This window comes from Petaurus breviceps, unplaced genomic scaffold (genome assembly GCF_028583685.1).
Source record: "Petaurus breviceps papuanus isolate PSGF00001 unplaced genomic scaffold, PetGlider_PUasm1.0 91133, whole genome shotgun sequence".
NCBI lineage: Eukaryota > Metazoa > Chordata > Mammalia > Diprotodontia > Petauridae > Petaurus > Petaurus breviceps.
In genome coordinates, this window is record NW_027187419.1 from 79450174 (window position 1) to 79466332 (window position 16159).

At 36.7% G+C, this 16159-nt stretch overlaps 1 pseudogene; it reads right to left on the reverse strand.

Annotated features, from left to right (window-relative positions):
• Window positions 1-3037: 3037 nt before the first annotated feature.
• Window positions 3038-16159, reverse strand: part of LOC138155149 (ferritin heavy chain-like) — an 81597-nt pseudogene continuing 68475 nt past the window's right edge.

The following is a 16159-nucleotide window of genomic DNA, read 5'->3' on the forward strand; positions in this document are numbered from 1 at the left end:
TTCTCTGATTCTATAATTCTCATGCTTGACTTCTGGTGTCCAGTGGGTAGCTCCTTTTTTTTTTTCATTTTATTTTTATTTTATTTTTTTCAAATGCTTTATTAACTTCTGGTTTACATCATTCATTACCGCCAGATTTTGACAAAAATTTCCCCCATTTTTTCCCTACCCACCACCCCAAAATAGCAATCCCACTGGATATCCCCTCCTCCAATCTGCTCTCTCCCATATCTTCTCCCATACCCCCTTTGACTTTTCCAGTAGGGCATGGTGGATCTGTATGCCTCAGTTCCTGTATATCTTATTTACCAATTACATGTAAAATAGTATTAGAAATAGTACACACACACACACACACACACACACACACACACACACATTAACATTTGAGTTTAAAATTTTGAATTCCAGATTCATTCCCTTCCTCCCTTGTCACCCACCCATACTGGGAAGATAAGCAATTCAATATAGGTTGTAGATGTGTAGCTCTGTAAAACATTCCCATACTAGATATATTTTAAAAGACTGAATATATTTCCCTCCTTCCTATCTCACCTCCCACTTGTTCTATTCTCTATTTTGATCCTGTCCCTTTTCAAAAGTGGGTGCTTCCAAATTCCCTCCCCCCCAAGCCTGCCCTCACTTCCATCATCCCCCCTCTCATCCCCTTCCTCCCTACTCTCCTGTAGGGTGAGATACCCTATTTAGTGTGTATATCATTCCCTCCCTGAGCCAAATTTAATGAGAATAAGGTTGACCCATTCCCTTTTGCCTTCCTGTTCTTTGCCTCCATTTTAACCATTTTCCCTTGCCTCTTCTATATGAGATAATTTACCCCATTCTGTCTCTCCCCATCTCCTCTCATTATATTCCTCTTTCACCTCTTAATTTCCCCTTTTAAGTATAATCCCTTCCTATTAAATTGGTCCTGTGCCCTCTATTTATACCTAAAAACATATATACACACATTCACATATGTATTCATATGCCTATATACCTTCCTATATAGACATATATATACATATGTATACATTTTATATATATATATACATATATACATATATATATATATTTCTGTTCCCTTCAACAATTTTCATACAGAGAAAAGTTTCATCAGTTACAATGATAATTTTTCCATGTAGGAATGTAAATAGTTCAACTTTGATAAGTTCCTTATGATTTTTTTCCCCTGTTTACCTTCTCATACTTCTCTTGCTTCTTGTATCTGAATGTCAAATTTTCTATTCAAACTTGGTTTTTCATCAAGAATACTTGACAGTTCTCTATTCCACTGAATGACCATATTTTCCCCTGAAACATGATACTCAGTTTTGCTGGCTAGGCGATTCTTTGTTTTAATCCCAGCTCCTTTGCCCTCCGGAATATCATATTCCAAGCCCTTTGATCCCTCAGTACAGAAACTGCCAGATCCTGTGTTATCCTGATTGTATTTCCACAATATTGATATTGTTTCTTCCTGGCTGTTTGTAATATTCTCTCCTGGATCTGGGAATTTTGGAACCTAGCTATAATATTCCTAGGTGTTTTCTTTTTGGGATCTTTTTTAGGAGGTGATCGGTGGATTCTTTCCACCTCTGTTTTGACTTCTGGTTCTAAAACATCAGGGCAGTTTTCTTTGAGAACTTCCCGTAGGATGATTTCTAGGTTCTTTTTTTGATCATGGCTTTCAGGTAGTCCAATAATTTTTAAGTTATCACTCCTGGATCTATTTTCCAGGTCAGTGGTTTTTCCCATGAGATATTTCACATTACCTTCTATTCTTTCATTTGTTTGGATCTGTTTAACAGCATCTTGATTTCTCATAAAGTCATTAGCTTCCATTTGCTCCAATCTAATTCTGAAGCAATGATTCTCCTCATTGAGCTTTTGAGATCCTTTTTCTATCTGGCAAATTTGGCTTTTTAAGGCATTCTTCTTCTCATTGCCTTTTTGAGCCTCCTTTGCCATTTGAGTGAGTCTGTTTTTTAAGGAGTTATTTTCCTCAGTCAGGCTGTTGACTCTCATTTCATACTTTTCTTGTACGTTCTTATTTCTGTTCCCAATTTTTCCTCCACTTCTCTTATCTGCTTCTTAAGGTCCTCTATGGCCTGTAACCAGGTCGTATTTTCCTTTCAAGCTTTTGGTGAAGGATTTCTGACTTCACTGTCTTCCTCCTGTTCCATGCTTTGATCTTTTTTGTCACCAAAATAGGAGTGCAAAGTTGGGGTGCTCTGTTTATTTTGCTTCCTTTGCCTGCTCATGTCACCACTCAGTCACTTGACTCCTGGACTTTTTGCCACAGTAGGACTTTGCCATCTGACAAGGGAGCTTTGTACCAAACTCTGGGGTTTTCTCAGCTGCCAAAGGTATTAGTTGGGTGCCCTCTCTGAAGCCTCCACATGCTCTGGGTAGCTGGTCACACATCCCAGGACCTCCACCCTAGACTGCAATCCAAATCCAAGCAGGTTAAAATAAAAGCGATTATTCCTCAGACTGGCTGCTTGGTCCCCCTACACTCTGCAGGCCAGGAGCTGCCATGTGGGGGCTGCTTCAGGGCTGTAGTGCCTCAGAGGCTTTTCATCTTGGGGGCAAAGGCCGAACACACTCCCAACTACTGGATCCCAAAGTCCACAGTGCACTGACCTCTCACTTTGTTCTTTGCATCTATGTGTTGATAATTCTGGAAACCGCCGCAGCTGCTGGTGATCTGAAGTCCCTCCAGCCAGTGGTTGGTCAGGCCTGCCATGGGGCTGGGCTCAGCTCCCAGAGCTCTGTGCTGGCCAATTCCTGCCAGCCTGCCCGGCTGTCCTCAGCAGGATGTTAGCTCCTCTGTGTCATTTTGTGGGTTCTGTCGCTCCAAAGTTTGTTCATAGTCCCCTTTAACATGAATTGGGGGAGCCCCATGGAAGTCCTGTTTCTACTCTGCCGTCTTGACTCTGCCCCCCTTGTGCCTCTTTTTCAATTTGACCTATTCTGCTTTTTAAGGCATTTTTATGCTTATCGGTTTTTTGTACCTCTTTTACCATCTGGCCTAGTCTTTTTTTTTTTTCTAAATCAGTACTAAGTCACCTTATTGGTATGTAAATGGTAGTAGTTTTTTGGTACAGATTATGAGAAGGTCAGATAACCAAAATATGCATTCACTGAAAGACAATAAGAGTCACACACATATTTCCCAGGTGTGGGGGAAGCTAGGTGTGGTTTAGTTCTGTTTGTCACTGCCTCCAAGGATATGCTTGTCAAAAAGATATTCCTCCATGTTGTACAGATTGGTTATGTGATCACCCAGTTGTTTGATGGACTTTACCTGTTTGTCCAGGTAGTAGGTTTCAATGAAATCACACAAATGGAGGTCATTCTTCTCAGTTGCCAGATTATGCATTTTCAGTAACGACTGATTGACATTTTTTTCCAAGTGCAGAGCACACTCCATTGCATTCAGCCCATTCTCCCAGTCCTCTTGGTCTGGTTTCTTGATATATTGCAAGAAGATCCTGCCACCATGTTGGTACTGGAGTTTCATCTGCTTCTCAGCATGTTCCTTTTCCTTGTGAATTGGTGTAGGAAATACTTCGTAAAGTTCTTCAATGCCACATCCTCTTGGTTAAAATAGTAAGATATGGACAGGTAGACCTAGGAGGTGTGGAGCTCCAGGTTGATCTGCAGTGGAGGCCTCCAAGTCCTGGTGGTAGTTCTGCTGTACCTGAGAGGGGCACGAGGTGGTCTTGGAGGCAGCTATGGAGGAGGAGGCAGTGGGAGGAAGGGACGGTGCAGCAGCTGTGCTGAGGCTGGAGCTGTAGTGGGAGCAGCGGAGCAGGAGACAGAAGTGTTGGTTAGTGGTGGTGAGGGTGGAGAGGTGGCTAAGCGCTGCTCTTGCTAGTAATTGAGCAGGGGGTTCTGTTCAAGCATTGTTGAAGCAGGAAACTACAGTGATTTCCCTTCGCTGCACTTCTGACTGCGTAGTCTATTTTTTAAGGTGTTATTTTCCTCACTGTTTTTTCTGTCTCCTTTACCAAGCTGTTGACTCATTTTTCATTATTTTTTTTGCATCACTTTCATTTTTCTTCTCAATGTTTCCTCTACCTCTCTTACTTGATTTTCAATATCCTTTGTGAGCTCTTCCATAGACTAAGACCAATTCATATTTTATTTGGAGGCTTTGAATGTAGGAGCTTTGACTTTATTATCTTCTTCTGAGTGTGTGTTTTAGTCTTCCTTGTTACCATAGTAACTTTCTATGGTCATATTTTTTTTTCTGTGGTTTACTTATTTTCCCAGACTATTACTCGACTTTTAACTCTTCCTTAAAGTACAACTCAGCTTCCTGGGTGGAGAGCCCACTGTCCCAACATTTAGGGACTTTGTGCAACTGTTTTCATAGATACTTTTGGGAACTATAAGTTTCCAATTCTTCCAAGGCAGTGTGATCTAAGGAGAGGTGCATATATGACGCTCTCGGCTTATGCTCTGGTCTGTGAGTGACCACAGGCACTCTTTTCTGACCTAGAACTATGAGCAGGGTTCCCACTGTTCTGCGGCCACAAGTTCTGGTGTGCTAGTGCCCCTCCTCACGCTGGGGCTCCTCCTCAAGACTGTGACCCAGATCAGAGTTTAGGCAAAGCAACAGAGCATTGCCTCAGTACTAGCAAAGAGTCCCCCACAATGTCCTTCAAACCCCTTACCAGTTGTGGGCCAATAGCTGTGGAAGCAGCTGCTGCTGATTTAATGCCTCCCATGGCCTGCTCCTGCTTTGCTGGGGCTGTGCTGGAGCAACCTGCCCCAGACTATGCTCTGGTCTTACCCAGATTTGTGTCTCAATTTGCCCTTATTTCAATGATGACAAAATAAATACATTTCAGTATTCAAAGAATACAATAAAATATTATAAAATACAATGAATTTTTATGTAGTTTTTAAAGCAAAATATGCACATACATCATATGATTGGAACATTCTGTATGTATAACTTATCAAGAGAGCAACAAAATTTCTCAATCATTTATAATGAAATATAATTCTATGCCTTAAAATTTTTAGGGCATATTTTTCTCTCTCTGACAATAATACATGAATTCAAACAATCAGTACTTTGTTGTCGCTATTCAAATGTTCTGTGCCATTTTCTTGTATTATTAAGTTCAATGTTATTCAGATATTTTGATTGATCATGCTCTCCTTGTCTCTGTGTATTCTGTCTTCAAGGTTTCTAACTTTGGCTGTTGCAGAATTCCTGTGTTCTTTCAAAGTGAATATCTTTTACTTTTTTTCAGCCACATTTTCCTTCATTTCTGAGTTTTTGTTACACATCTGTCATTCTTCCTGATCTCTTACTTCTTTGAAGAGAGTCACAACTATGTATTATACTTTTTCTATCTTGATTTCCTTTAATTCTGTATCTAAAGCTCTGATTTATGACCTATTTTTTTTTTCGTGATACTATCATCTTTTTAAAAAGTTTTAGTTTTATTTTGAACTATTCTAAAATCTCTTGCTATTGTTCCATCATCTTAGGGGAGACAGCAGAATTCTTCTTTTCATTGGCAATTACTGGTTCAGTTTTATTTAGAATATAATATTTGTTCAAATTGTTATGGTCTTTCAATTTATATTAATTTTCAGTTTCTGTCTTTATGAGTATCCCTGAGATGTTTTAGAAACTTGGCTTATACCCAGTCTTTTTGTTTTCAGGCTTTTAGCTCTTTCCTTATACACCTTGTAAGTTATCTTTATGTTCCTTTTTCACTTTTGGTCCATTTTCATTTCACTGCTATATAGATCCCAAAATATGAACATCTTTAGTATCATTGAATTGTGGGATGATAGAGGTTTGACTTGCTTCCTTACCAGTGTAAACTTCATGGGGAGAGGACTGACTTCAGCTGGCTTTCTAGGCGCTCAATTACCCAGGGGGAGCACTTTCTACAGTATAGTGTGTGCACCTGTAGGAATGACTGAGGCCATTTTCAGGGATTCCTCAATGTCAAATCTATTTTCATAATAATACTAATATATTATTTGCAGTTTTCACTCTCATTTTTTCTCATTTCTACTTCATACCAAACTATGATGGTTGCTGGAGTGTTTTTTTTTTAATAGAACACCGTTTTTACTTGAAAGATCAAGTGAAAGACAAATCATGGCTATTTAGATGGGTATTTGGCAGACATTTCCTCAAATATGAATGATGAGACTGTCACTTCAAGGAAAAACATTTGACAGTATTTATTTATTGCCAATTACAAAACTCAAGAATTTAAGTGAACACTAAATTTTGGAAAACTTGTATTTATCATCATGATCATGATAACTTCTGAATACTTAAAACACTTTTTCTGATTGCTGATCTAGTTGCAAATGTGATATTTTTGTATATTATATAATGAAATGTATATTTGGAAGATCTGCATACCTCAGGAAACCAATGTTTCAAATGACCAATGAATGGTGTTACAAATGCAGAAGTAGGCCAAAGATGCAAAGTGCCAGATAGACAAATGTATTTTAATATAACAGAGTATATAAAATTCATTGATATGGTTTCAGCTTTTACACTGCAATTCTCCTTGAAGAAACTACTACTTGTTGAGTTTTGGTACAATTATTAAAGAATAATTTCCATAATTGTCTGAAAAAAATCATTAAAATACTCTTCCCTTTTTCAACAATATATACACTTAGGACACAGATTTTCTTCATATGCATTAACCAAAATGACCAAAGCAATCTATTGCAACAGATTAGCTATCTTCTATTAAGACAGGTATTAAAGAACTTTTAAAAATTGTAATATATTTTCTTTCCATTTTTTTTGTTTTAGAAAATAGATGTTTTCTTTAAAATGCTGTTTATATTAGTGTGTACTGGGTTTATTATGTTAAAATTAATAAATATTTTAAATTTTATCACGTAAAATTTTTAACATAATGAATTTTAATAGTTTCAATTCACATAAACAAAAATCTTTGGGTTCTTGATGACTTTTAAGAATATAGAGAGGTTCTGATGACAACTGCTTTTCTAGGGCTTCTTTAGTTAAACTCTATTCTGCCTTCTTCCATTCTATCTCAACTGCAATTTGTGTCTTTCACATGGTTGGCCACAGTCGGTATCTTTTTGTGGTGTGTGAGAGGGTTCAGATTGAGCCCTTGTAATGGAAGGACCAGAAAGGTAACCCACCATAAGTCTTCCAAGTTATTCACATTATTGGATTGGGCTTGGGAATAGTATAATATTTTTGTTATCCAATATTATTTCATGAGGCTTTATGCACTATTTCAGCTTCATTTTTGTGTATTAATTTTTAATTATGCTAGATTTGGGCCATATTTTCTTTTTTATGAAGTTATTAGGTTGGATAGTTTTGCTGAAAACAACTTCTCTGCCCTATTGCTGATCACAGGAACCTATTTAATATATGTGATAGATTATTAGTGCAATTACATTAGATTAGATAAAGCATCTATTGTGTTTTCCATATTACAGGCACTGTGCTAAGCCCTGAGAATACAAATATGAGGGAAAAGATAGTCTCTACCTATGAGGAATTTATATTCTAATGGAGGAAGCCTGAAGAGTAGGAGTAGTGGGCAAGGAGGGAAGGCACCTGTTCAAGGACAAGGTGGGAGCATCTGAAGAGTTAGAAATGGATCCAGAAGAGAAATGAGTGGGACAGGAAGGGACAGTCATTTATTAAGTACCTACTATGTGCCAAGCATTCTATCAAATGCTTTACAAATATTATCTTACTTGATCCTCACAACAGTCTTATGAGGTGGGGGCTTTTAATTCCCCAAGTTAACAGTTGTGGAAGTGTCTAAAGCCCAATTTGAACTTGTCTTCCTGACTTCAGACCCAGAACTCTATTTGTTATATGACCTACCTCAGTAAATGACTATGGCTGGCCTGGGCCCACCTTCAATTGAAGGGTTCACGAAGGAACTTATGTCTGGGGACTGGGGAATGTGCAAAAGCAGAGGCATCTCCAGCAACTAAAAAGCAGTAAGTGGAAAATTTTGGAGAGGCAGGAGCTGAGCCAGGAGAGAAATGAGCATGGCTGGCCTGGGCACATTGATGAAAAAAAAAAGTCATGTAAATCAGATTTCTTGCAATGTAAATGAATTATTCTCTGGATTAAACCTTAGCCTGTTGCAATGCTCTGATGATTGTAGGTAGGTTTCCTAAGATTATTCCCTTGTAGCCTTGTTTTGGGAATTTTGATATATAACTAAATCCTTTTCCCCCTTCTACCTATCCTGAGGCTAAATTAAATCTATGTTGTGTTTCTATTGAACAGCTATATCAATTTATTTCTGAATAGTACAATAGCACTTGCTCTGTAATGAATTCTATTATACTCTGGTAGAGGATGAAACTAGAAATGAGCATTCACTGAAATTATCCAGTACTTGAGAATCTTGACAACATTACTAAGGAGGATGGTCATTCTCAGGGTCAAAAGAAGCTGTCTTGAATTATTTTCACCCCCTAGAGTTTGTGATTATATAGGGAGGAACACAGACCATTTTATATATTCTTATTATACAATTAAGTTTTGTTCTTTTTAGTCTTACTGATACTGATAGAGATGATAATCAATGTTTAACAACTGGTTCTTCAAAAAATGTATTCCAGACATACTTTTGTATAACCTGCATTAACAACATTTTCTTCACCACTTTTTTAAGTCTAGAAATCAACAAAACAGTAAATCAAGCTCAGATTTGTAGCATTTGCCAATTTCTGATGTATAAATGCTCACACTGAAAATTGAATGAACAACTGTCTCAAGCCCTTTCAGTTTGGCTCTTAGCATACCCCTGTTTATAACTTATAGTAATATCAGAAGTTGTATTTTAGAAGCATAAAATGTTGCAGCTAGAAAGAAACTTAGAGCAATTTCTTAACTTACAGTGTATGAACCTATTAATATTTTGATAGCTGTTTTTAAATATAATTCTTTTCCTTTGTAATAGTAATGTGTTTTTATGCATTTAAAAACATTATTCTGGGAAGAGGCCTATAAACTTCATCAGACTGCCAAAGGCATCTGGGACATCACACACACACACACAAAAGATAAAGAACCCCTATCTTGGAGATTAATTGGTCAAACCCTCTAATTTTATAGATAAATAAATTTAAGTCCAGAAGATCAAAATAACATAAATAGATGGGAAAAGTAGGACTGAAACTTCTGCCCTCTGACTCCCAGATTATTTCTTACCACTATTTTATAATGCATTGATTTTTTTTTCTTTTTTGAAATTAACCTCTCTGAAATATATTTTTATATAGCCTACATTTCCCAATATATTCTATCCCCTCAGCTTCCCAGAGCGCCACCCCTTAGGACAAAGAATAAAAGGAAAGAAAAATAAAGTTTACTAAAACTAGGTCAAAATTCTGTTGTACACAGATTACCTCTGAGATCATCTCTATAGACTGAAGACCAATGAATTCTCCAAGAGTCGTGTTAATGGACCTGAGGTTTAAATCCTAGGAGACCAGAGGCAAGCCTACCTAACATCGTCCTAATTTTGGAATTCATCTCTATTTCTATTACATTACAAGCACTTTATCTCCTTTCAAGCTTGACTGATTGAAGTGGGAAAAATACTTTAATCCTTTAAGGTTGTGTTATTTCATCAGTGTGTGCATTCCTTCCCGCAATGCTGGTCATAGCTTCTTTATCACTTAGGACACAGTATTCATGAATTGCTGGGCCTTCCCACCCCTTTGCACCTCTTCCATCATCACAACCCCTCCCCCAAATCATACCTGGTGATCATTTCTCTGGTGATAGCTCTCCAAACTTAGCTGGTCTGGTGTTCAGATGACAGTCTATTACTTGGCATATACATGGAAACTTTAAAGCTGAATAGGACCTGTCAGGGAGTTTGTTTTGTTTACTACAACTTTTGAAAAAATCAGTCACCTCTGCACCATGATGAAGCAAGCCAATAAGATTTTCCTGGAGTATTGATTTACTTAAAAACCATTTTTAAAGCTGTGTTTTCAATATATTCCAGTATTCCTCCAATCTCATAGTAGGAAAATAAACTTACTTTTGGTTTTTCACATTAAAAAATATCAGAATCATGAGACCTTTGTGCCAATGTAGTATAATCCCATTACAGAGACATGAATTTCCTTTATGATAGAAATACCTAGCTTTTATATAACATTTAAAGATTTACAAAATCTTTACCTATGTCATTTTACCTCATTTGGTCCTAACACGAACCCTGTGAAGTAGGTGCTAATATCCCCATTTTAGTGATGAGGTAACTGAGCTGACAAAGGTAAAGTCTAGAGTCACACAAGATAGAGTCTGAGGCAGGATTTGAGCTCTGTATTCCTGTCTCCAAGTACGGTATTCTAGCCACTATACCACCTAACTGTCAACGTCTATTACATCTATGATTAGTGATCATCCAGGTTTTGCTTCAGTGCTCCTACTATGGTGAACTCACAAAGCAGCTTGTATAGCTTAGGGACAGCTCTAATTACTGGGAAGTTCTTCATAGAATGAGCTTTTGCAACCTTCAGTAAATTCCTCATCACTGCAAACATGGCAAATGTGAACTGAATAAATATTTTTAGATTTCCTAGACTTGGCATGATGAAGGCTTACAACTAGGAAATTACTGCTATTAATCAGGAGTGTGTATGTCTTAATTCATTTTAGCATACATAAGTTATTATAAATTTCAAATGATCCATCACTCAGTTTAACCTTGTTCTGAACACTAAGATGGGAGGGTATTTTATCTTAAAGGATGAGACTTAGATATGGTCAATTCTTTCATAATTTCTAAATCAGTTCTATTTTCTCAGGTGTTTCATTATCAAATTCTAAATATGGCAGATGGTTTCATGAGACATGTTATTACCTGTTCAAAAGCCAAAATATGGATGGAATGTTATTCACACTCTAAAGTCATCGAATTAATTAGTGAGAGGCTGATTTACAAATGGAGGATAAATTGGATATTTTTTTATGTCCAAAGATAGTGCTTCTCATTGAATTTCAATCTGAGCATAGAATTGTTGCTGAAAAGTTCAAAATAATTCTTTCTTCCTTGACTGGAAATCCAACCAGCCCACTTTTTGACTTTTTCACAATTATTTTTAAATTGCATTGATTTCTCTTGTTTTAACATTGCTGTCATTTCCTAACATAAGCCCCATTGAACCTTCCTTTGTAGCAAAGTATAACAGAGGAAAAAAATCAATCCATACAGTTACTGTCTCTGATAATGTATATAATATGCCATACACATAAACCCTCACTTTTCTACAGAAAGGAAGGGTGTTTCATCATGTTACCTCTAGGACCAAGATTAAGCACCATAAATAATCAAGTCTAGCCTTTCTTTTAAACTTTGAAGTAATACAACAGACTATGTGAATAGTTTAGCTTTAGTTCAAGATTTTGTTGTTTTATTAGGGAGGTGCCTGACATTTTTATCAAATTAACATGCACTTCCACCTCTGCCTCTAACAAATCACTCAAATCACTGCTTGCCAAATCTCAAGGAGATGGTAGAGTATGTAGAGGGCAGGACATGGAATTAGGAAGACCTGTGTTCAAATCCCACCCAAGGCACTTGCTAACTGTGTAAATGGGTGAATCACTTAACCCCTCTCAACCTCTGTTTGCTACACTTAAAAAAAAAAGGATATAATTGCCTCTACTTAAAGATTGTGAAAACAAAATGAGATAAGTGTTTCATAAACCTTAAAGTATATGTAAGTACTAACATATTTTTTATTATTTATTATAGCTATTATTATTACTACTTTCTGTTATTTTTTCTAAACATCTAAACATTAGACACAGAAAATTTAGTGATGGCTTGAGACTCTCTAACACACAGGATTGTTAAAGGTATATAGCGGCAAATGGTTCTTTGCCCATCTTAATCTTGTTTCTTGAATCATATGTGACCATTATACTCTTCTGTTTAAAAATTAGCTTTAAAAAGTGTCTCTTCATTGCCTTTGGAATCAAATCCAGACTTCCCTGTTTGATATTTAAAGACCTTTACACTCTACCTTCCCAGGATGATTACACAGAACTGCCTCTTGTATTTGCTATTTTGTATACAAGCTATACTGGTCTTCTTGCTGTTTCCTATATATAACATTCGTGACATCACCATCTCTGTCTGTTCCTACATACAAGTTGTCTCCAATGCCTGGTATCCTCTAGCTCCTTACCTCTTGGAACTTCTAGCTTCCTTCAAGAATCAACTCAAGGGCAACCTCTTACAAGACGCCTTTCCTGATTCCCACAATGAGTTCTCTCTCTGTTCCTCCCATCTCTTGCCTGCCTCAGTAGAAAGTAAACTCCTTGGGAGCAGAGACTGGTTTATTTTTGTCTTTGGATCTCCAGACTCCTACACTGCATATCAGTTAAGGTACTCTTTAAACACATTTATGTTCCATGCTCATTTCTGAGCAGGATATGAATTTTTTTTTGCCTCCCTCCAACCTCCCTCAATACTTACTACCTAGCACAGAGCCTGACACATAATAAAAAAAAATTAATAAATGCTTGATGTATTGAATTAAATTAAATCATCATTGAACTGATCATGAATCACATTCTACTGCACAACTCTATTCCATAAGTTTATATTCATTCCCCAAATCTATCTGTTGACTTAGATTTTTGTACTATGCCCTTTAATAAAAGAGTCTGGGGACAAAATCTCATTTTTTCTATGTATAGTTTTATCTTGAGTACTTTTAAAAAATTACTTGATATTCAGTATATCCAATGTGCTTTATAATGTAAGAAAACCAAATACCATGTGAGGCTTGTGGAAAATGAGTAACCTTACTTTATAATCCCATCAGTGTTGCTTTAGCTGATTGGTGGTAATCCCACTTTTCTAAAATCTCTGAAAAAGAGTTAGACATCATTCAGCATTTGATAGCGGTCAGCATAGTTAAGAATCTCTTCCAGCAATTTTGCTGACTTTTATTCAGTCCGGCAGCAACAAATTTTGACCTTTTGCACAAGGCAACAACCATTCTTTTTGTTGAAAATCTTCAACTACTACTCGAACTTGTGAAAACTTAGCTCATTTTTACTTTATTTTTTGAATGAGGTGGTAAACTTTAGTCATAAACATATGGCATTCACTAATGATTACATATGCTTTGTGTTCAGATCTCTTCATTGTTCAGGGAATAATATTTCAGTAATTTAATTTATTCCCCAAATATCTGCTTGTTTCATTAGATTGTGAGTTAGTTCCTTGAATACAGGGAGTATCTTCTGCCTCTTTTTGCATCCCTAGCAGTTAGCATGATGCCTGGCACATAGTGGGCCCTTCATGTTTATGCATTGTTTGAAATATTAATGAAATAAGTATTATAGACCAGATAGTGTACCTACCATTCATTGAATGGGATACAATGATAGCTAATACATAGGTTCTCTTCTCCAGGAATTTATAATCAAATGGGGGAGAAAATAAGTACATGATCCTTATCCACTCCTTATCTGAAAAGCTTCCTTCTTTCTAGGGCATGTAGCCTGTAGCTGAAGAGTAGGAGGCAGGAGTAATGTAGGAAGTAATAAGCTTCATGTAGGAAGTAACATAGGATGTGGCCAGTCAGAGGTGAAAGTGACCTATGAAGAAGCTAATGTTCAAATTTGGAAAAAAGGGAAAAAATAGAGGAAGAAAGATGAGATAATGACACCAGGGCACTTGTACCCAGGGGTATGCTGGTAAATATTTATTTTTTGGATCTCCAAGGAAAGAAATGCACTGGGTATACTTTTAAACTCAATCTTAATTACATTTTCTCCATCACTTTCTTAAGTCTAGACAACAGAAAAATAAATCAAGTCCTGATTTGTAAAATTTGCTGATTTCTGAGGTATTAATATTCACAATGAAAAGTTAACAATTGACTTGTGAGTCCAGTAGGTGTTGACACCTACACCCTCCTGCTTGTATTTGTTTTTCCTAAATTCTGAACAATACTCAGACTGGTCCTATCATGGTTATTGAACCTGACTAATCACTGGCCTGAGAAGAATGTCAAGTAGGGAAGTAGCATCAAGGAGAGCCAGTGCCACTTATAGAAACCAGACACTCAGCACTAGATGTGAAGAGACCAGTCAAATCAATTTAACAAATATTTATTAAAGGCCTGTTGTGTACCAGGTGCTGCACTAAGGACTGGGAAGGAGAAGTGGAATTGACAGTTGCATTTTAGAGACCCAGAGTATCCTTTATATAGCTGCAGGAGGGGGAAGTCATTTAAGCATTGAACTGTGTCTCTGTAAACTCCCAAGGTTCCTTTAGACTAGACTAAAGGAAATGGAAACATGTGCATTTAAACACACAGATCATGTACTTGAATTGCTAAGTGACTTATGTGAGGACAAAAAAAGTTCTGGGCTACCTTGGACTTGTAGAAGCCACCAGCCCCTAGATCAAATGGTAACTGATTAAATTCATCTATATCATCTCTGTCTCTTATTCTATGAAACCACACTGATGTGATCCAACTCCATCGAAAAGCATCAGGAAAGGGAAGTGAACAGGGTTTTCCACAAGATACACAGAGATAAGAAAAGGACTAAAGGACTTCTGGTGTGTGTGTGTGTGTGTGTGTGTGTGTGTGTGTGTGTGTGTGTGTGTATTGATGTTGTTGAATAAAATTTTCAGAGAAAACTGGAAAACATTTGATAAAATTAAGGTTCCAACTAGCATTTTATACTATATACTATACAACAATAGCTTCAAATGGTTAGGTAGAAGAAAGAGAAGGAGAAGGAGAAGAACAAGAAGACCAACAAGAACAAGAAGAAGAAATAGAAGAACAAGAACAAAAACAAGAAGAACAAAAGAATGAAAAGAAGCATTTTTCAAAAGCATGGCAAACTAAGTGAAAGAATTGACACAAACATATAAAAACTGATACAAACATATAAGACTAAGAGCTATACTCACCTAAAAAAATGGTTAAAGAATAGTTTTCCAAAGGGTTGTAAACTGAATAATTGTATGAATAATGCTCCCAAAACTAATAATAAATATAAATTAAGACAAACATGAAATTTCATCCTAGACCCAGGAAAATTGTCAAGGAAGACAAAAATGGAAGCAGTTACTCTTGAAGGGCGTATGGAAATACTAGCATATTAGTTCATTGTCAGTGAAACTAAGAAATTTTCCAATCATTTTGTCAATATATTTAGAATTATATTAGAAAAATAACTGAGTTATTTATGCTTTAACCAAGGCATCCTCATGTAGAGAATTTACCTAAAGAAAGTCAAAGAGAGAAATGAAGTTTCCATTCATATCAAAATATCAATTTGTTGTTGTTAGTTAGTCCTTTCAGTCATGTCCAACTCAAAACCGCTTCAGGGTTTTCTGGGCAGATATACTGGACAAGTTTACCCTTTCCTTCTCTAGATCACTTTCAGATGAGGAAACTGAAGCAAACAGGGTTAAGTGACTTGCCCAGGGTCACATAGCTAGTAAGTGTCTGAAGTTGGATTTAAACCTAGTTCTTTCTGACTCCCGGCCTGGCACTCTATCCACTGGGTTATCTAGCTGCCCCCCAAATATTCACAGATACGCTTTTTTTGTTGTTAAAATAAAGAATTAGAAACAAGATGGATGCCCATTCATTGGGAGATATTTAGATAATCTATGGCATATTAGTGTAGTGATATATTTACTGTAAAAATGAATTTGAGGAATTCAGAGAAATATAAGATGACTTTGATTTAGAATTAAATAGTAGAATCAAGAGAATAGACATAATAGGGATAATGATGTAAATGAAAAGAAATAGGAAGGAAGAATTTATTAACTACCTACTAAAGGCCAGGGATTGTATTAAACTCTAGGGATACAAATGAAAGCCCATTAGGTATTCCCTAATTTCAAAGAATTTACATTCTAATGGAAGAAGGCAACAGTGGACTTGGAAGCATCAGAGAAGTGTTTACATTGGCTAGATATATCTGGGAAGTGCTAGGGAGACTTGAAACCAGACAAAGGGAAGACCAAAGTTGGACCATCAAATTCCACTATGGCTTGAGCGAAAGAATACACTTTTCTGATGGGGAGACAGGGAAGTTATGGTTGCAATGAAATAGAAACAGCTTGGCTGGAGGTGT